Raw genomic sequence first — 16,839 nt, forward strand, 5'->3', positions numbered from 1 at the left:
ACACACTAAACTCTGTCTGAGAAGTAGTTGGTGAACCAGCAAGGCAGTCATTTAAGAAACCAAGGCTCTTGAGTCTGCCGATAAGAATGTGGTGATTGACAGAGTCGAAAGCCTTGGCCAGGTCCATGAATACAGCTGCACAGTATTGTCTCTAATCGATGGCTGTTAAGATATCGTTTCGGACCTTGAGCGTGGCTGAGGTGCACCCATGACCAGCTCGGAAACAAGATTGCATAGCGGAGAAGGTACGGTGTGATTCAAAATTGTCGGTAATCAGTTTGTTAACTTGGCTTTCAAAGACCTTAGAAAGGCAGGGTAGGATAGATATAGGTCTGTAGCAGTTTGGGTCTAGAGTGTCTCCCCCTTTTAAGAGGGGGGTGACTGCGGCAGAGTTCCAATCATTCGGGATCTCAGACGATACAAAAGAGAGGTTGAACAGGCTTGTATTAGGGGTTGCAACAATTTCGGCTGATAATTTTGGAAAGAGAGGGTCCAGATTGTCTAGCCTGGCTGATTTGTAGGGGTCCAGATTTTGCAGCTCTTTCAAAACATCAGCAATCTGGATTTGGGTGAAGGAGAAATGGGAAAGGCTTGGGCAAGTTGCTGTGTGTGTGTGGGGGGGATGTTGACCGGGGTAGGGGTGGAAAGCATGGCCAGCTGTAGAAAAATGCTTATTAAAATTCTCAATTATAGTGGATTTATCCGTGGTCAAATCAAATCAAATGTATTTATATAGCCCTTCGTACATCAGCTGATATCTCAAAGTGCTGTACAGAAACCCAGACTAAAACCCACAACAGCAAGTAATGCAGGTGTAGAAGCACGGTGGTTAGGAAAAACTCCCTAGAAAGGCCAAAACCTAGGAAGAAACCTAGAGAGGAACCAGGCTATGTGGGGTGGCCAGTCCTCTTCTGGCTGTGCCGGGTGGAGATTATAACAGAACATGGCCAAGATGTTCAAATGTTCATAAATGACCAGCATGGTCCAATAATAATAAGGCAGAACAGTTGAAACTGGAGCAGCAGCACGGCCAGGTGGACTGGGGAGAGCAAGGAGTCATCATGTCAGGTAGCCCTGAGGCATGGCCCTAGGGCTCAGGTCCTCCGAGAGAGAGAGAGAAAGAAAGAGAGAAAGAGAGAATTAGAGAGAGCATACTTATATTCACACAGGACACCGGAAAGGACAGGAGAAGTACTCCAGATATAACAAACTGACCCTAGCCCCCCGACACAAACTACTGCAGCATAAATACTGGAGGCTGAGACAGGAGGGGTCAGGAGACACTGTGGCCCCATCCGATGATACCCCCTGACAGAGCCAAACAGGAAGGATATAACCCCACCCACTTTGCCAAAGCACAGCCCCCACACCACTAGAGGGATATCTTCAACCACCAACTTACCATCCTGAGACAAGGCAGAGTATAGCCCACAAAGATCTCCGCCACGGCACAACCCAAGGGGGGCGCCAACCCAGACAGGAAGATCACATCAGTGACTCAACCCACTCAAGTGACGCACCCCACCTAGGGACGGCATGAAAGAGCACCAGTAAGCCAATGACTCAGAGGCAGAGAATCTCAGTGGAAAGACGGGAACCGGCCAGGCAGACACAGCAAGGGCGGTTCGATGCTCCAGAGCCTTTCCGTTCACCTTCACACTCCTGGGCCAGACTACACTCAATCATATGACCCATTGAAGAGATGAGTCTTCAGTAAAGACTTAAATGTTGAGACCGAGTTTGCATCTCTCACATGGGTAGGCAGACCATTCCATAAAATGGAGCTCTATAGGAGAAAGCCCTGCCTCCAGCTGTTTGCTTAGAAATTCTAGGGACAATTAGGAGGCCTGCGTCTTGTGACCGTAGCGTACGTGTAGTTATATACGGCAAGACCAAATCAGAGAGATAGGTAGGAGCATGCCCATGTAATGCTTTGTAGGTTAGCAGTAAAACCTTGAAATCAGCCCTTGCCTTGACAGGAAGCCAGGCACTGGAGTAATATGATCACATTTTTTGGTTCTAGTCAGCATTCTAGCAGCCATATTTAGCACTAACTGAAGTTTATTTAGTGCTTTATCTGGGTAGCCGGAAAGTAGAGCATTGCAGTAGTCTAATCTAGAAGTAACAAAAGCATGGATTAATTTTTCTGCATTATTTTTGGACAGAAAGTTTCTGATTTTTGCAATGTTAAGTAGATGGGGAAAAAAGCTGTCCTTGAAACAGTCTTGATATGTTCGTCAAAAGAGAGATCAGGGTCCAAAGTAACGCCGAGGTCCTTCACAGTTTTATTTGAGACGACTGTACAACCATTAAGATTAATTGTCAGATTCAACAGAAGATCTCTTTGTTTCTTGGGACCTAGAACAAGCATCTCTGTTTTGTCTGAGTTCAAAAGTAGAATGTTGGCAGCCATCCACTTCCTTATGTCTGAAACACATGCTTCTAGCAAGGGCAATTTTGGGGCTTCACCATGTTTAATTGAAATGTACAGCTGTGTGTCGTCCGCATAGCAGTGAAAGTTAACATTATGTTTTCGAATGACATCCCCAAGAGGTAAAATATATAGTGAAAACAATAGTGCTCCTAAAACGGAACCTTGAGGAACACCGAAATTTACAGTTGATTTGTCAGAGGACAAACCATTCACAGAGACAAACTGATATCTTTCCGACAGATAAGATCTAACCAAGCCAGAACTTGTCCGTGTAGACCAATTTGGGTTTCCAATCTCTCCAAAAGAATGTGGTGATCGATGTTATCAAAAGCAGCATTAAGGTCTAGGAGCACGAGGACAGTTGCAGAGCCTCGGTCCGATGCCATTAAAAGGTCATTTTCCACCTTCACAAGTGCAGTCTCAGTGCTATGATGGGGTCTAAAACCAGACTGAAGCATTTCGTATACATTGTTTGTCTTCAGAAAGGCAGTGAGTTGCTGCGCAACAGCCTTTTCTAACATTTTTAAGAGGAATGGAAGATTCGATTTAGGCCGATAGTTTTTTATATTTTCTGGGTCAAGGTTTGACTTTTTCAAGAGAGGCTTTATTACTGCCACTTTTAGTGAGTTTGGTACACATCCGGTGGATAGAGAGCTGTTTATTATGTTCAACATAGGAGGGCCAAGCACAGGAAGCAGCTCTTTCAGTAGTTTAGTTGGAATAGGGTCCAGTATGCAGCTTGAAGGTTTATTTTCATCATTGTGTCAAGAGATATAGTACTAAAACACTTGAGTGTCTCTCTTGATCCTATGTCCTGGCAGAGTTGTGCAGCCTCAGGACAACTGAGCTTTAAAGGAATACGCAGATTTAAAGAGGAGTCCGTAATTTGCTTTCTAATAATCATGATCTTTTCCTCAAAGAAGTTCATCAATTTATTACTGCTGAAGTGAAAGCCATTCTCTCTTGGGGAATGCTGCTTTTTAGTTAGCTTTGTGACAGTATCAAAAAGGAATTTCGGATTGTTCTTATTTTCCTCAATTAAGTTGGAAAAATAGGAAGATCGAGCAGCAGTGAGGGCTCTTCGATACTGCATGGTACTGTCTTTCCAAGCTAGTCGGAAGACTTACAGTTTGCTATCGTAAATGTTAGCAACACCTCCACCTTTGCGGGATGCACGGGGGATATGGTCACTAGTGTAGCCAGGAGGTGAGGCCTCATTTAACACAGGAAATTCATCAGGCTTAAGCCATCACATCAAGATTATGATCAGTGATTAGTTCATTGACTATAATTGCCTTTGAAGTAAGGGATCTAACATTAAGTAGTCCTATTTTGAGATGTGAGGTATCACAATCTCTTTCAATAATGACAGGAATGGAGGAGGTTTCTAAACCTAGTGAGATTGCTAAGGTGTGGCGCCATTTCCGTTCCAATTTTCTGGAAGCTTGCTTCAGAGCCTCGGGTATTTTCTGTATAGCAGGGAGCTAGTTTCTTATGAGAAATGTTTTAGTTTTTAGGGGTGCAAATGCATCTAGGGTATTGAGCAAGGTTAAATTGAGTTCCTCAGTTAGGTGGTTAACTGATTTTGTCCTCTGACGTCCAAGGGTAGACAGATGGAGTCTGGAAGGACATCAAGGAATCTTTGTGTTGTCTGTGAATTTATAGCAAGACTTTTGATGCTCCTTGGTTGGGGTCTGAGCAGATTATTTGTTGCAATTGCAAACGTAATAAAATGGTGGTCCGATAGTCCAGGATTATGAGGAAAAACATAAGATCCACAACATTTATTCCATGGGACAAAACTAGGTCCAGAGTATGACTGTGACAGTGAGTAGGTCCAGAGACATGTTGGACAAAACCCACTGAGTCGATGATGGCTCCAAAAGTCTTTTGGAGTGGGTCTGTGGACTTTTCCACGTGAATATTAAAATCACCAAAAATTAGAATATTATCTGCTATGACTACAAGATCCGATAGGAATTCAGGGAGGAACGCTGTATATGGCCCAGGAGAGAAGGAGAGGCCCAGGAGGCCTGTAAACAGTAGCTATAAAAAAGTGATTGAGTAGGCTGCATAGATTTCATGACTAGAAGCTCAAAAGACTAAAACTTCATTTTTTTGTGTAAATTGAAATTTGCTATCTTAATGTTAGCAACACCTCCACCTTTGCGCCATGCACGGGGATATGGTCACTAGTGTAGCCAGGAGGTGAGGCCTCATTTAACACAGGAAATTCATCAGGCTTAGCCAAGTTTCAGTCAGGCCAATCACATCAAGATTATGATCAGTGATTAGTTCATTGGCTATAATTGCCTTTGAAGTAAGGGATCTAACATTAAGTAGCCCTATTTTGAGATGTGAGGTATCACAATCTCTTTCAATAATGACAGGAATGGAGGAGGTCTTTATCCTAGTGAGATTGCTAAGGCGAACACCACCATGTTTAGTTTTGCCCAACCTAGGTTGAGGCACAGACACTGTCTTAATGGGGATAGTTGAGCTGACTATACTGACTGTGCTAGTGGCAGACTCCCTATGCTGGCAGGCTGGCTAACAGCCTGCTGCCTGACCTGCACCCTATTTCATTGTGGAGCTAGAGGAGTTAGAGCCCTGTCTATGTTGGTAGATAAGATGAGAGCACCCCTCAGCAGGTCAGGCGTGGTCCTGTTTGTGGGTGAGTCCCAAAAAGAGTGCCAATTATCTACAAATTCTATCTTTTGGGAGGGGCAGAAAACAGTTTTCAACCAGGGACTGAGTTGTGAGACCCTGCTGGAGAGCTCATCACTCCCCCTAACTGGGAGGGGGCCAGAGACAATTACTCGATGCCGACACATCTTTCTAGCTGATTTACACGCTGAAGCTATGTTGCGCTTGGTGAACTCTGACTGTTTCATCCTAACATCGTTGGTGCCGACATGGATAACAATATCTCCATACTCTCTACACTCGCCAGTTTTAGCCTTAGCCAGCACCATATTCAGATTAGCCTTAACGTCGGCAGCCCTGCCCCCTGGTAAACAGTGTATGATCGCTGGATGATTCGTTTTAAGTCGAATACTGCGGGTAATGGAGTTGCCAATGACTAGAGTTTTCAATTCGTCAGAGCTAATGGTGGGAATCTTCGGCGTCTCAGACCCCGTAACAGGAGGAGTAGAGACAAGAGAAGGCTCGGCCCCTGACTCCGACTCGTTGCTTAATGGGGAAAACCGGTTGAAAGTTTCTGTCGACTGAATGAGCGACACCGGTTGAGCATTCCTACAGCATTCCTACAGCATTCCTACAGCATTCCTACAGCATTCCTACAGCATTTCCCTCCAGAAACCGTGAGAAAGTTGTCCGGCTGTGGGGACCGTGTGAGGGGATTTATACTAACATTACTATCTGCACTTACTGGTGGCACAGACGCTGTTTCATCCTTTCCTACACTGAAATTACCCTTGCCTAACGATTGTGTCTGAAGCTAGGCTTGTGGCACAGCTATCCTCGCCGTAAGGCGATCGTTCTCCTGTATATTATGAGTACAGTGACTGCAATTAGAAGGCATCATGTTAATGTTACTACTTAGCTTCGGCTGTTGGAGGTCCTGACGAACCATGTCCAGATAAAGCGTCCGGAGTGAAAAAGTTGAATGAAAAACAAGTTGAGGGAGTGGTGACAGTGTTTCCTAGCCTCAGTGCAGTGGGCAGCTGGGAGAAGGTGCTCTTATTCTCCATGGACTTTACAGTGTCACAGAACTTTTGGGAGTTTGTGCTACAGGATGCAAATTTCTGTTTGAAAAATCTAGACTTAGCTTTCCTAACTGCCTGTGTATATTGGTTCCTAACTTCCCTGAAAAGTTGCATATCGTGGGGGCTATTCGATGCTAATGCAGTACGCCACAGGATGTTTTTATGCTGGTCAAGGGCAGTCAGGTCTGGAGAGAACCAAGGGCTATATCTGTTCCTGGTTCTACATTTTTTGAATGGGGCATGCTTATTTAAGATGGTGAGGAAAGCACTTTTAAAGAATAACCAGGCATCCTCTACTGACGGAATGAGGTCAATATCCTTCCAGGATACCCCAGCCAGGTCGATTAGAAACGCCTGCTCGCTGAAGTGTTTTTGGGAGCGTTTGACAGTGATGCGGGGTGGTCGTTTGACCGCAGACCCATTACGGACGCAGGCAATGAGGTAGTGATCACTGAGATCCTGGTTGAAGACAGCAGAGGTGTATTTGGAGGGCAGGTTGGTTAGGATGATATCTATGAGGGTGCCCGTGTTTACGGATTTGGGGTTGTACCTGGTAGGTTCATTGATAATTTGTGTGAGATTGAGGGCATCAAGCTTAGATTGTAGGATGGCCGGGGTGTTAAGCATTTCCCAGTGTAGGTCACCTAACAGCATGAGCTCTGAAGATAGATGGGGGGCAATCAATTCACATATGGTGTCCAGGGCACAGCTGGGGGCAAAAGGTGGTCTATAGCATGCGGCAACGGTGAGAGACTTGTTTTTGGAAAGGGGGATTTTTAAAAGTAGAAGCTTAAATTGTTTGGGCATAGACCTGGATAGTAAGACAGAATTCTGCAGGCTAGGTCTGCAGTAGATTGCAACTCCACCCCCTGTGGCAGTTCTATTCTTGTCGGAAAATGTTATAGTTAGGGATGGAAATTTCAGGGTTTTTGGTGGTCTTCCTAAGCCAGGATTCAGACACGGCTAGGACATCCGGGTTGGCAGAGTGTGCTAAAGCAGTGAATAAAACAAACTTAGGGAGGAGGCTTCTAATGTTAACATGCATGAAACCAAGGCTTTTACGGTTACAGAAGTCAAATGGGGAATGGGAGTGGGAGTGGAGCTAAGTGGGAGTGGAGCTAAGCACGGCAGGGCCTGGATTAACCTCTACATCACCAGAGGAACAGAAGAGGAGTAGGATAGGGGTACGGCTAAAGACTATAAGAACTGGTCATCTAGTACGTTCGGAATAGAGAGTAAAAGGAGCAGGTTTCTGGGCATGGTAGAATAGATTCAGGGCATAATGTACAGACAAAGGTATGGTAGGATGTGAGTACAGTGGATGTAAACCTATGCATTGAGTGATGATGAGAGAGATTTTGTCTCTAGAAACAACATTTAAACCAGGTGAGGTCACCGCATGTGTGGGAGGTGGAACTAAAGGATTAGCTAAGGTGTATTGAGCGGGGCTAGAGGCTCTATAGTGAAATAAGGCAATAATGCAATGGACAAGGTATATTGACATTAGGGAGAGGCATGCATAGCCGATTGATCATAGGGGGTCCAGTGTTAGGTATAATAAAAAATAGGTATAGTAGCCAAAGATATGCTCTAGACAGCTAGCGGGCCCCGGCTAGCAGATGGGCATTCAGGGGACGTCGCGAGATGTTCCTCCAACTTGGAGTCCACATGTGGGAAATTCAATTAATTGGACATTACTTGGAAAGGCACACAACTGTCTATAAAAGGTGTCTATAAAAGGTCCCACAGTTGACAGTGCATGTCACTGAAACAAGCCATGAGGTCGAAGGAATTGTCCGTAGAGCTTCGAGACAGTTGAGGCACAGTTCTGGGGAAGGGTACCAAAAGAGTTTGGAACCACCAAGACTCTTCCTAGAGCTGAACGCTCGGCCGAAATGAGCAGTCAGGGAAGAAGGGCCTTGGTCAGGGAGGTGACCAATAACCCAATGGTCACTCGTACAGAGCTCTAGAGTTCCTCTGTGGAAATGTGAGAACGTTCCAGAAGGACAACCATCTCTGCAGCACTCCACCAATCAGTCCTCTATGGTAGAGTGGCCACTCCTCAGTAAAAGGCACATGACAGCCCGCTTGGAGTTTACCAAAAGGCACGTAAAGACTATCAGACCATGAGAAACAATGCCAAGCGTCACATCTGGAGCAAACCTGGCACTATCCCTACAGTGAAGCATGGTGGTGGCAGCAGCATGCTGTGGGTATGGTTTTCAGCAGCAGGGACTGGGAGACTAGTCAGTGTATTGGCATGGCTCTGAGTGATGGTTTTCTTTGCTGTTGTGCTGGACAAGAGTGCAAAGATGCAAAGTACAGAGAGCTTCTTAATGAAAACCTGCTCCAGAGCAGGTTTTAGCTGTGCAGCAACGCTCCCCATCCAACCTGACAGAGCTTGAGGGGATCTGCAGAGAGGAATGGGAGAAACTCCCCAAATACTGGTGCGCCAAGCTTATAGCATCATACCCAAGAAGAGTCAAGGCTGTAATCGCTGCTAATGGTGCTTCAACAAAGTACCGAGTAAAGGGTCTGAATGCTTATGTAAATGGGGTCCAGGTGAGTGATGAAGCGCACGTGGCCGTAACGATGGTGACAGGTGTGCGCCATCACGAGCAGCCTGGTGACCTAGAGGCCGGAGAGGGAGCACACGTGACATACTGTAGGTGACCCCTTCACCTTGACAGGCTCAATTTCATTGAGATACACAATGAGGTGTGCAGCGTTGCAGAATCCAATTAATGGCCTACGTCCTACCACACAATCTTCATTTTGATTGTGCATCAAATAGTTACCATAATACAGTATATAGTGCTGTACCTGAACATACTCGGCCCGCAGTTGTTTCACCAAGCCGTTGTGTCTCTCAAAAGGCACCAGTTAAAAGTGTTTCATACAGTAGATACCTGGTGCCTCTTCAAAAGGCGGCCGATTGTTGGTAGGCTGACACTGGCAAAGGTGTCATTGTTCTCCTCAATAGCCTGCTTCATTTCAGACAGCCGTATGTCATCCCTGGCCCTCACCATTTCCACAACTGCTGGTTGGTCAGCACATGGCCACCACCATTGGGTCTTCTGTCAATTCTGAAGGTAGAACAGAGTATGCTGTCAATAGATTAAGAATACTGCAACATGTTTTGTGAATTTACATGCATTACAATATGTCATTTAATGTTAATGTAATGGTAAAGCATAGTCCATATCCTGCAGACTTACTGGTTTTCTTGGGGAAATGTTCTCATGGAAAAAATAAAAATAATCGAATTGACTGATCTTCTCAGATTAGGGTTGAACTAATCTGCCAGCCTCTGCCATGGTAAAGCCGGGACATCTGCCTCCCTCAGCTCTCTGATGCCCACCTCTTTGACAGGCTAGTTCCTACCTCTTTAATGGGGCCTGTCATGCCAAATAGTGTCCACCTCTACATTACAATGGGGTTCGATTACCTAAGGATTAGAATTTTGGAGATTACAGCCTAAATTACGTTATTTTCATCAATCGTTCTTGCAAAGATTGCTGATTTCCACAAAAATGTTGCTGTTTTATTTAAGTAATCAAATTAAAACATTACTTCAAACTACTTTTGGGTACCTTGTTAACATTACAAATCAAATCAAATTTTATTTGTCACATTCACATGGTTAGCAGATGTTAATGCGAGTGTTGCGAAAAGCTTGTGCTTCTAGTTCCGACAATGCAGTAATAACCAACAAGTAATCTAACCTAACAATTCCAAAACTACTACCTTATACACAAGTGTAAAGGGATAAAGAATATGTACATAAAGATATATGAATGAGTGATGGTACAGAACGGCATAGGCAGGATGCAGTAGATGGTATCGAGTACAGTATATACATATGAGATGAGTAATGTAGGGTATGTAAACAAAGTGGCATAGTTTAAAGTGGCTAGTGATACATATATTACATAAAGATGCAGTTGATGATATAGAGTACAGTATATAGATATACATATGAGATGAGTAATGTAGGGTATGTAAACATTATATTAAGTAGCATTGTTTAAAGTGGCTAGTGATATATTTTTCCATCAATTTCCCATCAATTTCCATTATTAAAGTGGCTGGAGTTGAGTCAGTGTGTTGACAGCAGCCACTCAATGTTAGTGATGGCTGTTTAACAGTCTGATGGCCTTGAGATAGAAGCTGTTTTTCAGTCTCACGGTCCCTGCTTTAATGCACCTGTACTGACCTCGCCTTCTGGATGATAGCGGGGTGAACAGGCAGTGGCTCGGGTGGTTGTTGTCCTTGATGATCTTTATGGCCTTCCCGTGACATCGGGTGGTGTAGGTGTCCTGGAGGGCAGGTAGTTTGCCCCCGGTGATACGTTGTGCAGACCTCACTACCCTCTGGAGAGCCTTACGGTTGTGGGCGGAGCAGTTGCCGTACCAGGCGGTGATACAGCCCAACAGGATGCTCTCGATTGTGCATCTGTAGAAGTTTGTGAGTGCTTGGGCCAGATGAGCAGGGACCCTGGGCATCTTTCTTTTGGTGTTTTTCAGAGTCAGTAGAAAGGCCTCTTTAGTGTCCTAAGTTTTCATTACTGTGACCTTAATTGCCTACCGTCTGTAAGCTGTTAGTGTCTTAACGACTGTTGTACAGGTGCCTGTTCATTAAGTGTTTATGGTTCATTGAACAAGCATGGGAAACAGTGTTTAAACCCTTTACAATGAAGATAGGTTAATTTATTTGGAGTTTTACAAATTATCTTTGAAAGACAGGGTCCTGAAAAAGGGCAGTTTCTTTTTTTTGCTGAGTTTAAATCAGTGGAGGCTGCTTAGGCAAGGACGGCTCATAATACTGGCTGGAATGGAGTCAATTGAATGTATCAACCGTGTTTGATACCATTCCATTTACTAAGTTTCAGACATTATGACAGCCCACCATGTCCACCTCTCTGACGGGCCCCTTGTCCACCTCTCTGACGGTCCCCTTGTCCACCTCTCTTACGGACCCCATGTCCACCTCTCTGACGGGCCCCTTGTCCACCTCTCTGACGGGCCCCTTGTCCACCTCTCTGAAGGGCCCCCTGTCCACCTCTCTGACGGGCCCCTTGTCCACCTCTCTGACGGGCCCCTTGTCCACCTCTCTTACGGGCCCCATGTCCACCTCTCTGACGGGCCCCTTGTCCATCTCTCTGACGGGCTCCTTGTCCACCTCTCTGATGGGCCCCATGTCCACCTCTCTGACGGGCCCCATGTCCACCTCTCTGACGGGCCCCTTGTCCACCTCTCTGGCGGGCCCCATGTCCACCTCTCTGACGGGCCCCTTGTCCATCTCTCTGACGGGCCCCTTGTCCACCTCTCTGACGGGCCCCTTGTCCACCCTCTGACGGGCCCCTTGTCCACCTCTCTGACGGGCCCCTTGTCCACCTCTCTGACGGGCCCCTTGTCCACCTCTCTGACGGGCTCCTTGTCCACCTCTCTGACGGGCCCCATGTCCACCTCTCTGACGGGCCCCTTGTCCACCTCTCTGACGGGCCCCTTGTCCACCTCTCTGACGGGCCCCTTGTCCACCTCTCTGACGGGCCCCTTGTCCACCTCTCTGACGGGCCCCATGCCCACCTCTCTGATGTTTACCTGTTTGACCAGGCTCATGCCCACCTCTTTGATGGGGCCTATACCCAGCTATCTGACGGGCCCCTTGTCCACAAGCTCTTTGATTTCCTCTTCTCCCTTGCTGTCTATCCTGCTCCATGTTGAAAGAAATTGCAAGTGTTCACACACACCCTTTTATATGGTGACCAATTGTGGTTAAAGTTAAATCTAGAATTGGCTTCCTATTTCGCAACAAAGCATCCTTCACTCATGCTGCCAAACATACCCTTGTAAAACTGACCATCCTACCAATCCTCGACTTTGGCGATGTCATTTACAAAATAGCCTCCAATACCCTACTCAACAAATTGGATGCAGTCTATCACAGTGCAATCCGTTTTGTCACCAAAGCCCCATATACTACCCACCATTGCGACCTGTAAGCTCTCGTTGGCTGGCCCTCGCTTCATACTCGTCGCCAAACCCACTGGCTCCATGTCATCTACAAGACCCTGCTAGGTAAAGTCCCCCCTTATCTCAGCTCGCTGGTCACCATAGCATCTCCCACCTGTAGCACACGCTCCAGCAGGTATATCTCTCTAGTCACCCCCAAAACCAATTCTTTCTTTGGCCGCCTCTCCTTCCAGTTCTCTGCTGCCAATGACTGGAACGAACTACAAAAATCTCTGAAACTGGAAACACTTATCTCCCTCACTAGCTTTAAGCACCAACTGTCAGAGCAGCTCACAGATTACTGCACCTGTACATAGCCCACCTATAATTTAGCCCAAACAACTACCTCTTTCTCAACTGTATTTAATTAAATTTATTTATTTTGCTCCTTTGCACCCCATTATTTTTATTTCTACTTTGCACATTCTTCCATTGCAAAACTACCATTCCAGTGTTTTACTTGCTATATTGTATTTACTTTGCCACCATGGCCTTTTTGCCTTTACCTCCCTTATCTCACCTCATTTGCTCACATTGTATATAGACTTGTTTATACTGTATTATTGACTGTATGTTTGTTTTACTCCATGTGTAACTCTGTGTCGTTGTATCTGTCGAACTGCTTTGCTTTATCTTGGCCAGGTCGCAATTGTAAATGAGAACTTGTTCTCAACTTGCCTACCTGGTTAAATAAAGGTAAAATAAATAAATAAATAAATAAATAAATAAATGTGAAATCAATTAGCAACAACGACTTGTCATTATGTTATCAGGTATCATACATGTCATTTAGATGTTTATACATTACAAACACACATTTTATTTCTGTAGTTCTCAAAATCCATATATAGTAGACAAACCCGTGAAAAATCAATATTTTTTCCAAATGGTTCAGTGATTACCCATCGAGCGTAGTTGGATTAAGTGACGGTCAAGTGTATTCAAACAAATGAGAAGAGAATCATATGAAAATGATTGTGAGCATTGCATTGTGAAAGGAAAATACTTTATTTAGGAAGGTATTTCTAGATGAAACACTGATTTAGGTTTGGAGAAAAAGTTACTGGGTGATTTGTGTGTTGTACTTAGTCAATTGAAAATGTGCTTGAAGTTTTGAAAAAACAGCTTTATTGATGATCTGTTTTGAGTTTTGTACTAAGGGTTGTGAAATTTTAACACATACTTGTGAAAATAGTACCAAAACGATAAAAAAAACTGTAATACTACTGATAGCTGCAATGACTAACCAGTAAACTATTAGGTCCACTACTAGCGTACTACCATTACCAAGAATACAGTTGAAGTTGGACGTTTACATACACTTAGGTTGGAGTCATTAAAACTAGTTTTTCAACAACTCCACTAATTTCTGGTTAACAAACTATAGTTTTAGCAAGTCGGTTAGGACATCTACTTTGTGCATGACACAAGTTATTTTTCCAACAATTGTTTACAGACAGATTATTTCACTGTATCACAATTCCAGTGGGTAAGAAGTTTACATACACTAAGTTGACTGTGCCTTTAAACAGCTTGGAAAATTCCAGAAAATGAAAATCACCCATCTTATTGTGGGATCCTTGTGGAAGGCTACCAGAAACGTTTGACCCAAGTTAAACAATTTAAAGGCAATTCTACCAAATACTAATTGAGTGTATGTAAACTTCTAACCCACTGGGAATGTGATGAAAGAAATAAAAGCTGAAATAAATCATTCTCTCTACTATTATTCTGACATTTCACATTCTTAAAATAAAGTGGTGTTCCAAACTGACCTAAGACAGGGGATTTTTGTAGGATTAAATGTCAGGAATTGTGAAAAACTGAGTTTAAATGTACTTGGCTAAGGTGGATGTAAACTTCCGACTTCAACTGTAGATAGAGTTACTGATCATCCATCGTCAGTCAGTCAGACCAGTGAATGGGACAGTGAAATGGTTGAAATTCTGCCTGAGCCAAGACCTACAGAGATACATTATATATACAAAAGTATGTGGACACCCCTTCAAATAAGAGGATTCTGCTTTTCCAGCCACACCGTTGCCGACAGGTGTATAAAACTGAGCACACAGCCTTGCAATCTCCATAGACAATCACTGGCAGTAGAATGGCCTAACTGAAGAGATCAGTGACTTTCAACGTGGCACCGTCATAGGATGCCACCTTTCCAACAAGTCAGTTTGTCAAATTTCTGCCCTGGTCAACTGTAAGTGCTGTTAGTGCTATTATTGTGAAGTGGAAATGTCTAGGAGCAACATCGGCTCAGCTGTGAAGAGGTAGGCCACTTAAGCTCACAGAATGGGAACACCAAGTGCTGAAGTGCAAAACGCTTTCGTCAGGAGCTTCATGAAATGGGTTTCCATGGCCGAGCAGCCGCACACAAGCCTAAGATCACCATGTACAATGTCAAGCGTCAGCTGGAGTGGTGTGAAGCTTGCTGCTATTGGTCTCTTGAGCAGTGGAAACGCGTTCTCTGGAGTGATTAATCACACTTCCCCCTCTAGCAGTGCAACGGACTAATCTGGGTTTGACGGATGCCTGGAGAACACTACTTGCCTGAATGCATAGTGCCAACCGTAAAGTTTGGTGGAGGAGGAATAATTTCTGGGGCTGTTTTTCATGGTTCAGACTAGGCCCCTTAGTTCCAATGAAGGGAAATCTTCATGCTACAGCATAGAGTGACATTCTAGACAATTCTGTGCTTCCAACTTTGTGGCAACAGTTTGAGGAAGGCCCTTTCCTGTTTCAGCATGACAATGCCCCCATGCACAAAGCGAGGTCCATACAGAAATGGTTTGTCAAGACCAGTGTGGAAGAACTTAACTGGCCTGGATAGAGCCCTGACCTCAACCCCATCGAACACCTTTGGGATGAATTGGAACGCCGACTGCGAGTCAGGCCTAATCGCCCAACATCATTGCCCAACCTCACTAATGCTTTTGTGGCTGAATGGAAGCGAGTTACTGCAGCAATGTTCCAACATTTAGTAGAAAGCCTTCCCAGAAGAGTGGAGGCTGTTATAGCAGCAAAGGGGGGGCCAACTCCATATTAATGCTAAAAATGTTGAAATGAGATGTTCGACGAAGGCTCTTTCCTATCGCTCACTCCCTGTCACTCTAAGGCACAACTGTAGGCTGCTGGCCCTCTCTGCTGGCGAGAGAAGGTAACTGCTCCCTGCAGATGGTGCCCTACTGGAGTAGGATATAGTTGCCCCTAGGCCTTATTTTTGTGGTTTCACATGTCGGAAGAAAATACAAACAAAAACTAAAGTCAAGTGCACCAGTGTTACATTCCAAAAAGCAGAGGGTTAATGCCTAAATGGAAAAGAACAGGAGAATTTTACATGAGCGAGCACAGCCAAGAGATAACTTCAGGCAAGAGATAACTTCAGGGTCATTCTTGAATTATGCTGGCATTTGGGCAAGGCATTTAGGGATTTTTTTTTCTTTTTTTTTCTAAAAATAATTCTGTTGAAATGTGTTTTTGGTACATCTTCCCATTCTAAATCAACAAATATGGTAGCTCAATGACTTTAAATATTTGTTTACGATTCAGATAGCACTGTGCCACCAGTAGGAGTAGTAACACCAATGATGGTAACACCAATGAGACATTCTAGGTTAATTAGGATTTTCTGAAATGGAGGCCACAAATGCTCATATCTAAGGTCATCAATCCTTTATATATAATTTACTAAAGTGATAAGATGAATCATTTTGCCCCCAGTAGCCCCCAGTAGTTTGTACAATGCACACTAATAGATTTCTTGCAGTATAAGGACTTACATAAACTCAGCAAGAAAAGGAACGTCCTCTCACTGTCAAATGCTTTTATTTTCAGCAAACTTAACGTGTAAATATTTGTATGAACATAACAAGATTCAACAACTGAGACATAAACTGAACAAGTTCCACAGACATGTGACAAACGGAAATGGAATAATGTGTCCCTGAACAAAATGGGGGTCAAAATCAAAAGTAAAAGTCAGTATCTGGTGTGGCCACCAGCTGCATTAAGTACTGCAGTGCATCTCCTCATCGTGGACTGCACCAGATTTGCCCATTCTAGCTGTGAGATGTTACCCCACTCTTCCACCAAGGCACCTGCAAGTTCATAGACATTTCTGGGGGGAATGGCCCTAGCCCTCACCCCCCGATCCAACAGGTCCCAGATGCGCTCAATGGGATTGAGATCCGGGCTCTTCGCTGGCCATGGCAGAACACTGACATTCCTGTCTTGCAGGAAATCACGCACAGAACGAGCAGTATGGCTGGTGGCATTGTCATGCTGGATGAGCCTGCAGGAAATACCACATGAGGAAGGAGGATGTCTTCTCTGTAACGCACAGCATTGAGATTGCCTGCAATGACAACAAGCTCAATCCAATGATGCTGTGACACATTGCCCCAGACCAGACCATGATGGACCCTCCACCTTCAAATCGATCCGGCTCCAGAGTACAGGCCTCGGTGTAACGCTCATTCCTCCGTTGATAAACACGAATCCGACCATCACCCCTGGTGAGACAAAACCGCGACTCGTCATGGAAGAGCACTTTTTGCCAGTCCTGTCTAGTCCAGTGACGGTGGGTTTGTGCCCATAGGCGATGTTGTTGCCGGTGATGTCTGGTGAGGACCTGCCTTATAACAGGCCTACAAGCCAT

The sequence above is a fragment of the Oncorhynchus tshawytscha genome, linkage group LG30 (genome assembly GCF_018296145.1).
Source record: "Oncorhynchus tshawytscha isolate Ot180627B linkage group LG30, Otsh_v2.0, whole genome shotgun sequence".
NCBI classification, from domain to species: Eukaryota; Metazoa; Chordata; class Actinopteri; order Salmoniformes; family Salmonidae; genus Oncorhynchus; species Oncorhynchus tshawytscha.